Here is a 10,772-nt window from a genome sequence, read left to right on the forward strand (position 1 = left end):
CTCCACTACCTCCCATAGTGTGGCAGTTGTGAACTTCTCCTGGGGAGGGGTTGATGGCCTAAAGAAAGTTGTGGTGAGTGCAGACCTACCAGTAGACTGTCTGTTAGGCAATGACCTTGAAAGCTCAGCATGGTCAGAAGTGGAGTACAGGACTCATGCAGAAATGCTAGGGATTTCAGAGCATGTCCTTGCCATGACAAGGGCTCAGGCTAAGAAGTGCCTTCCTGAACCAGTGGTGGATCTTGAGACAATAGACCAGCCACAACCCAAGAGAAGGAGCAAGAGAGGAAAGGCCTCGCCTTCCACCTTGCCCCAGGTTGAGGATCAGGTTTCAGAGGAAACTGATTCTGCAGTCCAAGAGGAGACTGTCTCTGAGGAGCTTGAACCTGACCAGGTTGAGTTTCTGGGGACAGGGGGACCCTCAAGGGCAGACCTGAGGCAGGCTCAATTAGATTGCCCTTCCCTTGAACCCCTCAGACAGCAGGCTGCTGCTGAGGCTGCTGGGGATGCCCAAGGTACCCATACTGTGTATTGGGATGAGGGACTCCTTTACTCAGAGGCTAGAGCCCCCAAGCCTGGCATGACCAGGAGGTTGGTGATACCTCTGCAGTTTAGGGGATTCCTCCTTACCTTGGCCCATGATATTCCCCTTGCAGGACACTTAGGCCAGAACAAGACGTGGGACAGGCTTGTTCCACACTTTCACTGGCCTCACATGTCAGAGGATGTCAAGGAGTTTTGTCGCTCCTGTGTCACTTGCCAAGCCAGTGGTAAGTCAGGTGGCACAACAAAGGCCCCCCTAATACCACTACCTGTGGTGGGGGTCCCCTTTGAGAGAGTTGGAATTGATATTGTGGGTCCAATGGACCCCCAAACAGCATCTGGGAACAGATTCATACTGGTGGTAGTGGATCATGCCACCAGGTACCCAGAGGCTATTCCCCTAAGGACCACCACAGCACCTGTGGTGGCAAAAGCCCTCATTGCAGTTTTCTCAAGAGTGGGCTTTCCTAAGGAGGTACTATCAGATAGAGGGACGAATTTTATGTCCAGCTATCTAAAAGCAATGTGGAAGGAATGTGGAGTAAACTATAAGTTTACCACCCCATATCATCCACAATGCAATGGGCTTGTGGAGAGATTTAACAAGACCCTTAAAGGCATGATAAAAGGATTACCAGAGAAGCTCAGGCGGAAATGGGACATTCTTTTACCCTGCCTGCTCTTTGCTTACAGAGAGGTCCCACAGAAGGGGGTTGGCTACAGCCCTTTTGAACTTTTGTTTGGCCACCCTGTGAGAGGTCCATTGTGTTTGGTAAAGGAAGGATGGGAGTTACCTCTCAAAAAGCCCAAACTAGACATAGTGGACTATGTACTTGGTCTCCGCTCCAGGATGGCTGAGTACATGGAAAGAGCATCCAAAAACCTGGAGGCCAGCCAAGAATTGCAGAAAGCTTGGCATGACCAAAAGGCTGTACTGGTAGAGTTCCAACCAGGACAGAAGGTATGGGTACTGGAGCCAGTGGCTCCAGCAGCACTCCAAGACAAATGGAGTGGACCCTATCCTATTATTGAGAAGAAAGGGGAAGTCACCTACTTGGTAGACTTTGGAACACCCAGGAGCCCTCACAGGGTAATCCATGTGAATCGCTTGAAAGCATTTGTAGACAGGGAGGACATGAGCTTGCTCATGGCCACAGATGGGGAACAGGAGGAAGAGAGTGACCCTCTCCCAGACCTGCTTTCCCAGAACCCTGATGATGGTTCAGTTGATGGAGTAGCCTTGGCAGGCAGCCTCACTGACCAGCAACAGAGGGACTGCAGACAAGTTTTGCAGGCTCACAGGCAAATGTTTTCCCTCACACCCAGCCAAACTGACTGGTGTACCCATGTTGTGGACACTGGTGACAGTCTGCCTGTCAAGAATAAGATCTACAGGCAACCTGATCATGTCAGGGATTGCATCAAGGCTGAGGTGCAAAAGATGTTGGAGCTTGGAGTGATTGAGCCATCAGAGAGCCCATGGGCCAGCCCAGTAGTCCTGGTGCCAAAACCTCATACCCAAGATGGTAAGAGAGAAATGAGGTTTTGCGTGGATTACAGGGGTCTCAATGCTGTCACTAGGACAGATGCTCACCCCATTCCAAGAGCAGATGAGCTCATTGACAGATTGGCTTCTGCCAAGTTTCTGAGCACATTTGATCTGACAGCTGGCTACTGGCAAATCAGACTAGCTGAGGAGTCAAAAGCCAAAACAGCATTCTCTACCCCTAGTGGACATTATCAGTTTGTGGTAATGCCCTTTGGTTTGAAGAATGCACCTGCCACTTTCCAAAGGTTGGTGAACCAAGTCCTTACTGGGTTGGATGACTTTTGTGCAGCTTATCTGGATGATATTGCTGTCTTTAGCTCCACCTGGGAGGATCACCTGATCCACCTGAAGAAAGTTTTGGAGGCCCTGCAAAAGGCAGGCCTAACTATCAAGGCCACAAAGTGCCAGATAGGGCAGAGTAAGGTTGTATACCTGGGCCACCTAGTAGGTGGAGGCCAGGTTCAGCCACTGGAAAGCAAAATCCAGGCCATACAGGACTGGGCTCCTCCAGTTACCCAGACACAAGTCAGAGCCTTCTTGGGCCTGACTGGGTATTACAGAAAGTTTGTGAAAAACTATGGGTCTATAGTGACACCATTAAATGACTTGACATCCAAGAAGATGCCAAAAAAGGTTCAGTGGACAGTTAGCTGTCAGAAGGCATTTGAAGACCTGAAGAAGGCCATGTGCTCTGCACCTATCCTAAAGAGTCCTGACTACTCCAAACAGTTCATTGTTCAGACAGATGCTTCTGAGTTGGGGGTGGGAGCTGTACTCTCACAACTTAATCAAGATGGTCAAGACCAGCCAATTGCTTTCATTAGCAGGAGGCTAACCCCAAGAGAAAAACGTTGGTCAGCCATTGAGAGGGAGGCCTTTGCTGTGGTTTGGGCATTAAAGAAGTTGAGGTCCTACTTGTTTGGAACTCACTTCCTGGTGCAAACAGACCATAAGCCCCTCTTATGGCTTAATCAGATGAAGGGTGAAAATCCCAAACTGCTCAGGTGGTCCATTTCCCTACAGGGGATGGACTTTACAGTGGAGCACCGCCCAGGGACTGACCATGGTAATGCAGATGGTCTCTCCAGGTACTTCCACTTAGAACATGAAGACTTATCTGGTCAAGGTTAGTTTAATGTCCCTGCGTTTGGGGGGGGGTTGTGTAGGAGAGTAGGGTCTGCTATCCTATGGTCACCCCAAATTTTTGCTTTTTGCTTCACTGGTTTTCGACTACTGAGGCTGTGGGCCTGCTGATCAGACCCCCAGCCTGCTGTTCTCTCACTAAATTAATGACACATGTGCTATAGGCACATACCAATTGGAAATGGACTCCTTGTCAGCCCCTGTAGAATGCACTATAGGTGCACAGGGCACAGGAGCCACTAAGGCCTACCAGGGGCTGCAGCATATCTTTTGCCACCCCTGGCTGGTTCTTAAATTGACACAACTGGCTGATCACTCAGCTGGGGTAAGGTGGTGTACACACCCCTTGCTTAGATATAGTATACCTATGTCTAAACCTATATCTGGACACATGTAAACCTGTGAGCCACTCCTATAGACAGGCCTCACCAATCCTGGAGGCTGGGTGCTTGGTTTTTATGTGAGATGGAGCTCTAGCATGAGCTGAGCCTGTCTGCAGCCGTCGGGAACAAATCCCTAAGCTGTTTCAGGATAATGCCATACCATATACTATTAAGTGCCTTATAATCCTCGCGGTTATTTAGCAACTCTGGTTTGGCTTTATCAAAACATGTCGTGTAAGGTGTCATACGCTTTGGAATACCATCCCCTCGCCAGTTCTGGCGACGGGGATGGCATTCCACCCCTCTAGAGGGGTAAGACATGTTACTTCACTTTAATGCGGTTGATTTCTCCAAAGGCCTTAAGATCCCCAAAATGGATGCCTCTGCCACAGACAAATGTCTGGACCCCTGGAGCTGACCGAAACCCAGTCAAGGGGGTCCTGGACAAAGGGTTTCCTGTCACAGGAGGGTGTCACCGCCCTCCAGACAGGAGATAGTGTATTGTAGCAGGGAGGTTTGAAAGAAACCAGACACTGCCTGGGGCGCACAAGGCTGCCCCTTGCATAATCCGGCCAAACCGGTTCTGGGGCACTCCAGCCCTCGTGCCAGGGCGGCCTGGATCAAAGGAAGGGGGTGTATCCACCCACTTCCTGGGTCCCACCCATAGGAGGGGACCTAGCAGGTAATCACGCCCACCAGATTCGAATAAGAGTGGGAGCAGTGCCAATGCACATCAGATTTCCTGGAAGAAACATTTGAAACGATATTCTGGACCCTTCGCCCTCCATCTCAACGTGGAAGCCCGAAGAATCTCCCTTGTGGTCAAGGAGTGACCACCCTGCAGCAGCAGGCACCATCCAGCCCTCGACGTCTACTTAGTTGCAGTTCCCGCCGGAACTCGAGCGACTGAGATCGACGAGATCAAGCCTGCCCAGCTTCTAACAGCCCGATCCACAGTCCCTGCAAAGCTGAGACCCGTGGAGGCGACCGGAAGCGTGGGGCACGCCATCTTGAAGTGACCACGAGACGCTGACCGTGCAGCCCACGAGTGACCCTCGAAGCTGTACACCGGGGTTTGAGAAGCCCCCACCCTGAGCTACTCCTGAGCCGAAGTTCAGCCCTCCACACTCGACGAGTGCTGCGTGGGGCCCTTTGGCACGATTTGGCTCAACGCGTTGGCCCGGTCACTTGCCAGCTGGCTTGTGGTCCCTGTGCCGACGAACTACACAAGAAGACTCGTGATTCTGGTTGCTCCAGATCCACACCAGCTCCCCTGAAAGGGAGCCCCGACTCTGACCTTCCTGGTCCGAGTAAGACGCCATCTTCCAATCCCGCGTGGATTGCTCTTATCAAGGCTTGTTTGCTCCAAACCGGAAGCCGACTGCACCGACGGTGAGAGCCTGCGTGGGACAGATCGTGACCTGCTCCTGGACGTCGCAGATGCCCCAGAGCCCACGTGACAGCGAAGAGAAGCGCCTCGACGACCACCTGATTGCGCCCGACATTGCCTGGTTCCGTCCTGGTTCCACCCTGGTCACTGCTGAGTGACCCAGACTCTGTCCCCTCTGCTTTCAGGTACTCTACAACTTGAGTCCACCCTTGGACTCCACCGGACACTTCGTCTTCACCCTGCCTGCAGCCCTTTCAGCTCCAAGCACCAAGAGCCTGCGTGTCAAAACCCGACGCCACTTCGACCCTGTGCACCCACTTCCTGTGGGTGAGGTAACTTTGCTCCGCCGGTGTTCCCACACTGGTGCACACCTCTAGGGTCTGTGTGTTAAGTTTTGTTCCTCTAGGTTCAGCGGAAGTGTCCTTAAACTTTAACTATTTGACTTTTACGCACCATTGGTTAACATTGGTGCATGCGTGCGCTTTCCGCACATCTCCCGAATCCCGAGGGCCATTCCCGACTTCAGCATTGCTTGTCCTGACTGCTCCCAGCGATTCCCTAGGCCCTAGGCCTAACCACTGTTCGAGTGGCCTCTCTTATACCACTTGTTTAGTATATGGTTTGAGTGGCCCCCTTCCCTCATCCATAATTGTGCAACTTTGTATGTTTAAACAGTGCTTTTGATTTAACGCTTGTGCCCCTTTATTCATAAAGAATACTGGGGATTGTTTTTAGTAATAAACACATATATTTTTATAATATATACTTGTGTGGTGTCCTTTCATTTGGTATTACAGGATTGTATGTGGTAAAACAGCTCGCTTAACACGACCTCTTAAGTTAAGCCTTTAGGCTGCTTAGTCCATGCTACCACTAGGATAGCTTGTCTAATAAGGTTGACTTACAACCAGACACCATAAGGGGATTGTTTGGTCAGGTAGTAGGTGGTTCCAGAATTGGAAACATCCCCTACCAGGCCAACTTCTCACAGCAGGCCTAACTATCAAGGCCACAAAGTGCCAGATAGGGCAGAGTAAGGTTGTATACCTGGGCCACCTAGTAGGTGGAGGCCAGGTTCAGCCACTGGAAAGCAAAATCCAGGCCATACAGGACTGGGCTCCTCCAGTTACCCAGACACAAGTCAGAGCCTTCTTGGGCCTGACTGGGTATTACAGAAAGTTTGTGAAAAACTATGGGTCTATAGTGACACCATTAAATGACTTGACATCCAAGAAGATGCCAAAAAAGGTTCAGTGGACAGTTAGCTGTCAGAAGGCATTTGAAGACCTGAAGAAGGCCATGTGCTCTGCACCTATCCTAAAGAGTCCTGACTACTCCAAACAGTTCATTGTTCAGACAGATGCTTCTGAGTTGGGGGTGGGAGCTGTACTCTCACAACTTAATCAAGATGGTCAAGACCAGCCAATTGCTTTCATTAGCAGGAGGCTAACCCCAAGAGAAAAACGTTGGTCAGCCATTGAGAGGGAGGCCTTTGCTGTGGTTTGGGCATTAAAGAAGTTGAGGTCCTACTTGTTTGGAACTCACTTCCTGGTGCAAACAGACCATAAGCCCCTCTTATGGCTTAATCAGATGAAGGGTGAAAATCCCAAACTGCTCAGGTGGTCCATTTCCCTACAGGGGATGGACTTTACAGTGGAGCACCGCCCAGGGACTGACCATGGTAATGCAGATGGTCTCTCCAGGTACTTCCACTTAGAACATGAAGACTTATCTGGTCAAGGTTAGTTTAATGTCCCTGCGTTTGGGGGGGGTTGTGTAGGAGAGTAGGGTCTGCTATCCTATGGTCACCCCAAATTTTTGCTTTTTGCTTCACTGGTTTTCGACTACTGAGGCTGTGGGCCTGCTGATCAGACCCCCAGCCTGCTGTTCTCTCACTAAATTAATGACACATGTGCTATAGGCACATACCAATTGGAAATGGACTCCTTGTCAGCCCCTGTAGAATGCACTATAGGTGCACAGGGCACAGGAGCCACTAAGGCCTACCAGGGGCTGCAGCATAACTTTTGCCACCCCTGGCTGGTTCTTAAATTGACACAACTGGCTGATCACTCAGCTGGGGTAAGGTGGTGTACACACCCCTTGCTTAGATATAGTATACCTATGTCTAAACCTATATCTGGACACATGTAAACCTGTGAGCCACTCCTATAGACAGGCCTCACCAATCCTGGAGGCTGGGTGCTTGGTTTTTATGTGAGATGGAGCTCTAGCATGAGCTGAGCCTGTCTGCAGCCGTCGGGAACAAATCCCTAAGCTGTTTCAGGATAATGCCATACCATATACTATTAAGTGCCTTATAATCCTCGCGGTTATTTAGCAACTCTGGTTTGGCTTTATCAAAACATGTCGTGTAAGGTGTCATACGCTTTGGAATACCATCCCCTCGCCAGTTCTGGCGACGGGGATGGCATTCCACCCCTCTAGAGGGGTAAGACATGTTACTTCACTTTAATGCGGTTGATTTCTCCAAAGGCCTTAAGATCCACAAAATGGATGCCTCTGCCACAGACAAATGTCTGGACCCCTGGAGCTGACCGAAACCCAGTCAAGGGGGTCCTGGACAAAGGGTTTCCTGTCACAGGAGGGTGTCACCGCCCTCCAGACAGGAGATAGTGTATTGTAGCAGGGAGGTTTGAAAGAAACCAGACACTGCCTGGGGCGCACAAGGCTGCCCCTTGCATAATCCGGCCAAACCGGTTCTGGGGCACTCCAGCCCTCGTGCCAGGGCGGCCTGGATCAAAGGAAGGGGGTGTATCCACCCACTTCCTGGGTCCCACCCATAGGAGGGGACCTAGCAGGTAATCACGCCCACCAGATTCGAATAAGAGTGGGAGCAGTGCCAATGCACATCAGATTTCCTGGAAGAAACATTTGAAACGATATTCTGGACCCTTCGCCCTCCATCTCAACGTGGAAGCCCGAAGAATCTCCCTTGTGGTCAAGGAGTGACCACCCTGCAGCAGCAGGCACCATCCAGCCCTCGACGTCTACTTAGTTGCAGTTCCCGCCGGAACTCGAGCGACTGAGATCGACGAGATCAAGCCTGCCCAGCTTCTAACAGCCCGATCCACAGTCCCTGCAAAGCTGAGACCCGTGGAGGCGACCGGAAGCGTGGGGCACGCCATCTTGAAGTGACCACGAGACGCTGACCGTGCAGCCCACGAGTGACCCTCGAAGCTGTACACCGGGGTTTGAGAAGCCCCCACCCTGAGCTACTCCTGAGCCGAAGTTCAGCCCTCCACACTCGACGAGTGCTGCGTGGGGCCCTTTGGCACGATTTGGCTCAACGCGTTGGCCCGGTCACTTGCCAGCTGGCTTGTGGTCCCTGTGCCGACGAACTACCGAAGAAGACTCGTGAATCTGGTTGCTCCAGATCCACACCAGCTCCCCTGAAAAGGAGCCCCGACTCTGACCTTCCTGGTCCGAGTGAGAAGCAATCTTCCGATCCTGCGTGGATTGCTCTTACCAAGGCTTGTTTGCTCCAAACCTGAAGCCGACTGCACCGACGGTGAGAGCCTGCGTGGGACAGATCGTGACCTGCGCCTGGACGTCGCAGATGCCCCAGAGCCCACGTGACAGCGGAGAGAAGCTCCTCGACGACCACCTGATTGCGCCCGACATTGCCTGGTTCCGTCCTGGTTCCACCCTGGTCACTGCTGAGTGACCCAGACTCTGTCCCCTCTGCTTTCAGGTACTCTACAACTTGAGTCCACCCTTGGACTCCACCGGACACTTCGTCTTCACCCTGCCTGCAGCCCTTTCAGCTCCAAGCACCAAGAGCCTGCGTGTCAAAACCCGACGCCACTTCGACCCTGTGCACCCACTTCCTGTGGGTGAGGTAACTTTGCTCCGCCGGTGTTCCCACACTGGTGCACACCTCTAGGGTCTGTGTGTTAAGTTTTGTTCCTCTAGGTTCAGCGGAAGTGTCCTTAAACTTTAACTATTTGACTTTTACGCACCATTGGTTAACATTGGTGCATGCGTGCGCTTTCCGCACATCTCCCGAATCCCGAGGGCCATTCCCGACTTCAGCATTGCTTGTCCTGACTGCTCCCAGCGATTCCCTAGGCCCTAGGCCTAACCACTGTTCGAGTGGCCTCTCTTATACCACTTGTTTAGTATATGGTTTGAGTGGCCACCCGCCCTCATCCATAATTGTGCAACTTATATGTTTAAACAGTGCTTTTGATTTAACGCTTGTGCCCCTTTATTCATAAAGAATACTGGGGATTGTTTTTAGTAATAAACACATATATTTTTATAATATATACTTGTGTGGTGTCCTTTCATTTGGTATTACAGGATTGTATGTGGTAAAACAGCTCGCTTAACACGACCTCTTAAGTTAAGCCTTTAGGCTGCTTAGTCCATGCTACCCCTAGGATAGCTTGTCTAATAAGGTTGACTTACAACCAGACACCATAAGGGGATTGTTTGGTCAGGTAGTAGGTGGTTCCAGAATTGGAAACATCCCCTACCAGGCCAACTTCTCACAGGGACCAAGCACAGCCTGGGGGACCAAGCACAGCCCGGGGGACCAAGCACAGCCTGGGGGACCAAGCACAGCCTGAGGGACCAAGAGCAACCAGGGGGACCAAGCAGAGCCTGGGGGACCAAGCAGAGCCTGGGGTACCAAGCACAGCCTGGGGGACCAAGAGCAACCAGGGGGACCAAGCACAGCCTGGGGGACCAAGCACAGCCTGGGGGACCAAGAGCAACCGGAGGGACCAAGCACAGCCTGGGGGACCAAGCACAGCCTGGGGGACCAAGCACAGCCTGGGGGACCAAGAACAGCCTGGGGGACCAAGCACAGCCTGGGGGACCAAGAGCAACCAGGAGGACCAAGCACAGCCTGGGGTACCAAGCACAGCCTGGGGGACCAAGCACAGCCTGGGGGACCAAGAGCAACCAGGGGGACCAAGCACAGCCTGGGGGACCAAGCACAGCCTGGGGGACCAAGCACAGCATGGGGGACCAAGCACAGCCTGGGGGACCAAGAGCAACCAGGGGGACCAAGCACAGCCTGGGGGACCAAGCACAGCATGGGGGACCAAGCACAGCCTGGGGGACCAAGAGCAACCAGGGGGACCAAGCACAGCCTGGGGGACCAAGCACAGCCTGGGGGACCAAGCACAGCCTGGGGGACCAAGAGCAACCAGGGGGACCAAGCACAGCCTGGGGGACAAAGCACAGCCTGGGGGACCAAGAGCAACCAGGGGGACCAAGCAGAGCCTGGGGGACCAAGCACAGCCTGAAGGACCAAGAGCAACCAGGGGGACCAAGCAGAGCCTGGGGGACCAAGCACAGCCTGGGGGACCAAGCACAGCCTGGGGGACCAAGCACAGCCTGGGGGACCAAGAGCAACCAGGGGGACCAAGCACAGCCAGGGGGACCAAGAGCAACCAGGGGGACCAAGCACAGCCTGGGGGACCAAGCACAGCCTGGGGGACCAAGAGCAACCAGGGGGACCAAGCACAGCCTGGGGGACCAAGCACAGCCTGGGGGACCAAGAGCAACCAGGGGGACCAAGCACAGCCAGGGGTATCACGCACAGCCAGGGGGACCAAGAGCAACCAGGGGGACCAAGCACAGCCTGGGGGACTGTGAGAAGTTGGCCTGGTAGGGGATGTTTCCAATTCTGGAACCACCTACTACCTGACCAAACAATCCCCTTATGGTGTCTGGTTGTAAGTCAACCTTATTAGACAAGCTATCCTAGGGGTAGCATGGACTAAGCAGC

The sequence above is a fragment of the Lissotriton helveticus genome, assembly GCF_964261635.1.
Source record: "Lissotriton helveticus chromosome 1_1 unlocalized genomic scaffold, aLisHel1.1 SUPER_1_unloc_25, whole genome shotgun sequence".
Lineage (NCBI taxonomy): Eukaryota > Metazoa > Chordata > Amphibia > Caudata > Salamandridae > Lissotriton > Lissotriton helveticus.